We start from the raw sequence: 6,593 nt of genomic DNA on the forward strand, positions 1-6,593 counted from the left end.
TCTGAGTCCCTCCTGGAAGACCGAACGTCTTAACATATCTCTGAGAGAGAGCCCAAACACCCTGAGGTGGAAAGTGAAAAAATACCAGAATGACCAAATGTGGTCAGTCACAACCCAGAACTCCTGACCACTGATGAAGGTACGAACGCTTCGCCTTTTGACTCAACTCTCTCCAATAGGACAGATCAGTTTTTACTCTCTACTTTCTATAAATTTGCCTGTAGTTATTGATTAAATTATGATTAGATTTGTACTTAATACCAGTTTATGTACGTGTTGTGTTGCTGGACCGTTTTATTTTCCTTTCATATAATCAATCAATTGACTTGTTGATTTTGACCCGATGAAACTATTTAAATCAATTGTGACGTGAAAAGCAACTGATGTTGTGTATAACGTGATTTTTTTTTTTTATTAACACAACAAAAGGTTATTACTTCCAGTTTCTATGGCCGTATATCTAACTTATCTTTGTCCGCTTGAGTTGGAGATGGATAGGTTGTGTGTTTTAGCAGATAGTACCTGCTGCTTTAGAAAGACAGGTGGCAGGTCTGGAAACATGTGTGGCACAACAAGGTACTGACTGAGATATACAAAGATGCTAAAGAACACAATAGTTGTGTTCAATCATCCAGACTGCTGTAAAGTCAAACCTTAGTGGAAAGTATGTTCGGTAGATTCAGAGAAGTTATTACTGCCTCTGGCTGATCTCTGCTGTGCCGAGCCTCATGTTATCTTACTATAGGTGAAGAGGTTAGACGGCGAACATCTGCCCTTCATATTCTGCATTCACGTAACCTCCTTTCTTTTTTTTTTTCCTCCACTGGAGGTTCTTGGTTGGAATTTTCTGTCAACATTTAATTAAGATGTTTTTCTAAGCCTTGGAAAAACATTGTACCACTCCCTGTTAAAATGATTTCCTTCTGTGGTTGTCAGCTCTGTCACTCCGAACCTGATGGATACCACCACAGGCGCTTGTAATGGACAATCAGACCTTTCACGCTCGGTGAACTTTGATGTTAGTGTTACAAGCTTAACGCCAAGGCGGGCCAGGATTCAAAAATAGCAGCTCTCTGCAGGCTGTGAATGGATTTGTCAGTGGAAACCACACGCTTAGTGAAGCAGGTCCTCATAATTGCCCACTGACACACAGCCTGTTGGTGAACTCTCTGCTCCTTACCACAGAGTTTGAAAACCGAGCTGGAAAAAGTAAAAGAGGGGGGAAAGTCCAGGTCTAGAGCCGTCACTCAATACTCGGTTGCATAAGAGAGGAAAAACAGCATTATATTGGGTGGGAATGTTAAGTATCATCATCGTATGATTGAATGGTATTATAATCATGTCAACAAATTAACACTTTGCACACTCTCTCCATCTGCCTCCACCAGCATCCTCTTAGACTCTAACAAACATTAATTTTCAGCAGTGTCAGACTGGCTTATTAATCCTCCTGCTCCGGAGGGAAATTACCTGCAAGTTTTTTTTCTTCTTCTAATGGGGACCAGCAGACCTCCGTGAATAGTGTTCCTCCTAAATATGCATTACTTGACTTAAAGGGGGGCAAATTATGGTTATTAGATGGAGTGAGAGTTATTAGAAAATCTACGAGTGAAACATTATTGCTGTGAAAGGGAGCTAAGGGACTCGTAAAACTTTTTTAGCTTTTTCACCAAACTCTGAGGCTTTTGACAGTGTGCTGTGCCCCTTCTGTTCTGCTCTCTTATATTAACACAGAGCTTCATGAGGTGAAGCAAGGCTTCAGTTTCCTGCTGTGAAAATTATTAATTTTGAGCTTTCTGCAAACTTTGTCCTCCCCCTCCATTTGTGTTGAAAGTAGGAATTCTTGAAATTAAGACATAGGATGTGATAGTTTATTCATAAAGCAACATCGACTGTCGTAGAAAAAGCTTTATAAACCAAGATTATGTGCACAAACAAGGAATCTGACTTCGGTTTTCAATCGTTCACAGGCAGAAATATAAATATATAATCTTCTGTGGATCACGTTCCATATAGTGGAACTCCTTCAATCAGTGCTCCTCCGCAGCTCTGATTGGCTAAGCAATGTAACGTGATCCTCTGCAGCAAGTGATGGCAAAGCGACGCGTCATCACGACTTTACACAAGTGTGTCTTTACCTCCGCGGCAGAGGCTCCGCCGAACCCCTGAGGTTCGATCGAACCCAGGTTAAGAACCACTGCTCTAGAGCCTAAAGCTCAGACCTTTCTCTACCTTGGCTCTAAACGTTTATCTCAGATTAAGCGTTGTCCTAAGGTCTTGATGCATGCCAAAATATTACCTATGTGAATGGTGTCATTTTGCATCCTTAGAAATTCAGAAAGTTTTCTTTTTTTAAAATCTATGATGACTTTAAAAGCCTGTATTTTTATTCAGCAGAATGACATGTTTGGAAGCCACAAGAAAAAGCACAAGATAGTTTTGTTTACAATCATAGTTGTTTACATTGTTCCATCTCTCTTGAGTTTAACAATGTGGCAGGAATATTGTGCTCCCAGAGGAGCTGAGCGGTTTGGGGACTTCATAAAAGAAGACAGAGAAAAATACACAGAACTAACAAAAATCTTATTCCCAATCGATTTAGACCAATTTTTGTTTTTGTTTTTTTTTTTTTTTTTTTGATATGTGTGTTTTATTTTTGTTTATTTTACATTTGAAACTCCTGCCCAGTTTTCATGCGCCCACTATTCTTCTGTGACTTTCCGTAAGAGTAGTTTTCTTTTGTATCCAGTTCGGTTTCAAAGGGATTGAAAGTGAGTGGCACCCAACAAACAGAACCAGAACCAGAATCTTGATGTCTTTGCTTGCTAAAACAGAAGCTGGTGTTCTGAGATTCCTCTCTGGACTCAGTGAAGAGGCGGCGATGTGGACGGGACCCATCTGGAGTGACCCAGCTGGTTCTGATTCCAACGCTTTTCTTGCCCTTGTTGCAGTTTTGTCGCGGAAAGCTTTTTTGCTATTTATCCATTTCCCTTTCAGTGCTTGTTTGTACAATTAAGATTTTTTCATTAACTTATTCATTAGAAAAACTTAATGCAATAAATATTTTTGCTTGATAAAGTAAGCCCTTATATAATTAATTATAATGGTATTGGTTGTTTGGATTTGCAGTAAAACTTGTCTTGTGTGTTATTCGATTTACAGGAACCATTAAAATGCTACATTTACATCTCATTAAATGACTTGATGATTAATGATAAAAAAGTTGTGGAAGTGAATTTTAGCAGTTTTGAAATTGTAATTTTTTGTTGTTTTTGAAACCATGGTGTTTGTTATAATTACTCGCTGAGCAATCAAGCTTTTATTTTTGGCATCCCGTTAAACTGAGTTTAACATCCTGCTTTTATTTATATGCAAAAACTCTTTATCCATGCAGTAATTTGTTGTGATTAAGCAGACAGCAGAGAAGAACAACAACTAAGTGGGATTCTTTTATTAAGCATAGTTTGAACCTTTGTCCCCAGAAGCAATACGGTCTGTTGGTTGAACAGACGTAAACATAACCTTTGTCTTTTAGACTACTAATTTAAAACATTGTTTGTATTTCATGTTGTCACGACGGGAAAGTTTTTCTTTATTAAGAGACAAATCCGATTTACATCTAGATTTTAAGTCGGCTGTCCGGAATTCACATTGTGAAAAATTAGCAGCTTTTATTGTGCTCTTGTTTCTTTTAAAAACATGTCGCATAACATCTGGATGGGGTTTAGGTCAGGCAAACATGGTCTAAAAGAGAAATATTACTTTCTGCAAGAAGTCCTCAGACTAAGGACTAAGGCTTTCCTTATTGAAAGTCATTACCTGATGCGCCTTGCAACTTCTACACACAACTTGCAGGTTCATGCTCTTCCAGGACCTGAACCTCTGTGGTTTCATTGAAGAAAAATCCTCTCCGATCATGGCAGACTGCTGAGGCCATCTTCAATGTGTCATGCCAATAATGTTGGAAGACATCAAGACCAAAAATATATGTTTTTTCTCATCGGACTTTGAAACTGTCCGATTAAAAAACCCAGATATCTAAGCTCTCTCAACATGTTTGAAGCAGACTTTGCAGTGAATACGGTTTTGTTCGTTTAGCCTTTCTCTCAAAAACAGTTATATATTGTTATTGAACTGCGGTCAGCATCAGTAATAGGCCTTAGTTTGTTTTGAGGATGTCCCTGTTTTCTAATGACAGAAATGTCTCTTGCTCTTGTTTTTTAGTTTTGCATTTTGAAGCCCTACTTACAGCCACCTGCACAAAATGCCTTCATTTTCCAGTCTTAAGATTTTCATCCGGACTGTGTACTAGACCTTTTAGACTTCTTGCTGTGAGGTTAAGTACTGTGGTCAAGCTGACGTGCAAAAAGCTGGAACAGATTAGAGGTAACTGACAGCTTTGACTGCCAGGTTTAACCACAGATACAATTCAAAATTTCACCATTTGAAGTCGCTGCATTGCTATCTGTTTTGTTGCTTGATCAAGTTCAGAGAACATGTAGCCTGAAGTTATTTTTACCCACTAATTAGCAGACGGATCAAAATCAGGAAGTTTTTAAACGGTCTGAGCGAACTCGGAGCCCCATGGCGAGCCTGATTAATGCAAAAGAGTAGTTGCACACTTGTGTAAACTCTTGCTGTTTTAATTCTTTTCACCACAGAGGACCGTGTTGTTTATAGCCCAAGCCGAACAGACCACCGCGTTTGTATTTGGAAGCTCTGTTCGCCATGAGAGCCGTAACAACCCAGAGCGGCTCCACAGAAGTTTCTGTTCGACGAGGTGCTCCAGACAGGAAACGACACTCTGGGGAACCACAGGCATCCATAAATATTCAAGCCTGGAGAAGTTTATAGAGTTTGTCGTTAAGGATTTATGGCAAACTGCAGAAGTGGGTCTGAACATTGTTTCATTCTTAACTACAGACCCTTCAGAGGGCAGGTGCTAATGTTGAAAAGCTGGACTGGTGCAAACATCATGGAGTTGAAATGAGCAGGGTCTGTGCTGCCTACAGGCTCTGGGCTTAATGAATCCTGTGGTTGGCTGCCTTCACAGAGCAGCGTTAGTTTCTCTGATGGGAGGATTTCCATCTGTCGTGTGGTTTGCAGGACTATGTCAGGGCAATCCAGGTGAAGCTATGCTGTTGCTTTATTGCGTCATAATCTTAAGATAAGCAAATGTGTGAACTTCTCATTTAAAACCAAGGGTAGGCTAATTTTAAAATGATTTTTTGGGGGTTTTTTTTTTTTGAGTTTTTTTTTTTTTTTTTTTTTTTTTTGCAATGCATTAAAAGAGGAACATGACATGTCTCAGATAGCCGGCTTGCATTTTCACTGCTTGTTTTTGAGTGTTTTCTCTCTAAGCAAAAAAGAAACCAATCTTTTGCGGAACATCGGGGTTTTGGGTCAGCATATTTTGTTTCACAACCTGTTTTCCTCTCGGCTGGACGATGCCCATGTGTGCTCACCACAACCGCATGATGCTTCAACCAATACCCAGAATAAGCACTACTATGTCTTGCATTTCACACCTACTTTTTTCCCCTCATTTCTACACTTCTGCTTGTTCATCTGTCATGTTGGTGCATCTCTAGACTACTTGGCTTCTTTGCAACTCTGCCATTTTCCTTCAAAACCCATGAGTCAGTGGTGCTTCTGCTTCTCACCAAGATATGGTAATAGCAATTTGAAACTAAAGGTCACTGCATTCTTAATACTAGTTTTGAAGCCTAGTAGTGGCCGACTGAGCAGTGATACCTATTTATCTGTTTCACTTATAATGCTGAAAAGGGTCAGTATGCTTTGATTACCACAGCAACCAGCTGGTGATTAAATATGCAGGCGGCAAAAGATGACTTGGCAGCATCCTATCGAGCCATTTATAATGTGTCTCATCTTCTGTAGATTAAAAATACAGAGTGAGCGATGTTACTGTGTGGGCAAACTGATAAGTGCATCAAGATGTCTACCATCCAGCTGTTCACCATTCACTGTGCTTTGATGATGGCAGGTTTTGTGATTATTTTTATTGCTCGTTTTCCCAGGGGGGAGGAGGCAGAATTTAGTTAGCCAGACCTGAATATCGAATACAACAGAAGAGACTTTGTGGGCATTTTTAGCTGATTTAAAGACGTTGATGTCGTCCGCATACGTCTTGATGTGCACATTCTGACTGGAGTCTGGCAGTAATGAACTAAAGCCACCTAACAAAACGACCCTGGAGGGAAACATTAAGGAAACCACATGCCACATGATATTTTGTTTTATGCTGGATAAACACAACTCAGTTTAGAGCATTTGTAGAAAATATTTTAGTCAGTTAGCCTGAATAGAAGGATTTGAAGACTTTATGGCTTTATGATTTACAGTCCTCTTTAAATCCTCTTTAAATCCAAATATACAGTGGAACCGCATCATTCTTTGCATTTTTTTTAGATGTAGACTTATAGGGTTGTAAAATGAACTGCATAAAATGCAAATGGGAGGGGTCATAATGTAAGTGCTCTATAAGGAGTTAGGCATTTTTGGCAAAAAAAAAAAAAAAAAAAAAAAAAAAAAAAATAAAAAAAAAAATAAAAAAAAATTAATAATAAAAA

General features: G+C 39.1%; 1 long non-coding RNA gene across 1 annotated transcript in view; it reads left to right on the forward strand.

Moving 5' to 3' along the window:
- The window catches only part of LOC106959374 (uncharacterized), a 29,990-nt gene that overhangs the window by 4,111 nt on the left and 19,286 nt on the right, over positions 1 to 6,593 (forward strand). The window lies entirely within an intron of this gene.

The sequence above is a fragment of the Poecilia latipinna genome, unplaced genomic scaffold (assembly GCF_001443285.1).
Source record: "Poecilia latipinna isolate Pla-1442-1.1 unplaced genomic scaffold, P_latipinna-1.0 Scaffold1074, whole genome shotgun sequence".
Lineage (NCBI taxonomy): Eukaryota > Metazoa > Chordata > Actinopteri > Cyprinodontiformes > Poeciliidae > Poecilia > Poecilia latipinna.